This window comes from Penaeus monodon, chromosome 15 (assembly GCF_015228065.2).
Source record: "Penaeus monodon isolate SGIC_2016 chromosome 15, NSTDA_Pmon_1, whole genome shotgun sequence".
NCBI lineage: Eukaryota > Metazoa > Arthropoda > Malacostraca > Decapoda > Penaeidae > Penaeus > Penaeus monodon.
Genome location: NC_051400.1, coordinates 27,768,408 through 27,768,649, shown reverse-complemented (window position 1 = coordinate 27,768,649; position 242 = coordinate 27,768,408). Strand labels below are relative to the sequence as shown.

Below are 242 nucleotides of genomic sequence, written 5' to 3'. Positions count from 1 at the left end.
AGTAAGGTTTGGTGACAGGATGAAATAATGGAATGATAATAATACTAGGAGAGAGAGAGTTAAAATGCTAATGGACGAGTTTTGGGGCAGTACCGGGGCCCAAATAATGGGTCCTAATTAAGGGGGCCGACCCGCGGGAATGAAAGGCTGAAAATATTTTTCCCAAACGATTCGAAAAAAAAGCGACAATACACAAAAAACACACGCACACAGAGAATAGATAGATCAATATAATGTGTGTG

At 40.5% G+C, this 242-nt stretch overlaps 1 protein-coding gene across 1 annotated transcript in view; it reads right to left on the bottom strand.

Moving 5' to 3' along the window:
* LOC119581886 (ileal sodium/bile acid cotransporter-like) overlaps positions 1–242 on the bottom strand; it is a 26,095-nt gene that overhangs the window by 20,143 nt on the left and 5,710 nt on the right. The gene's annotated exons all lie outside the window — the stretch shown is intronic.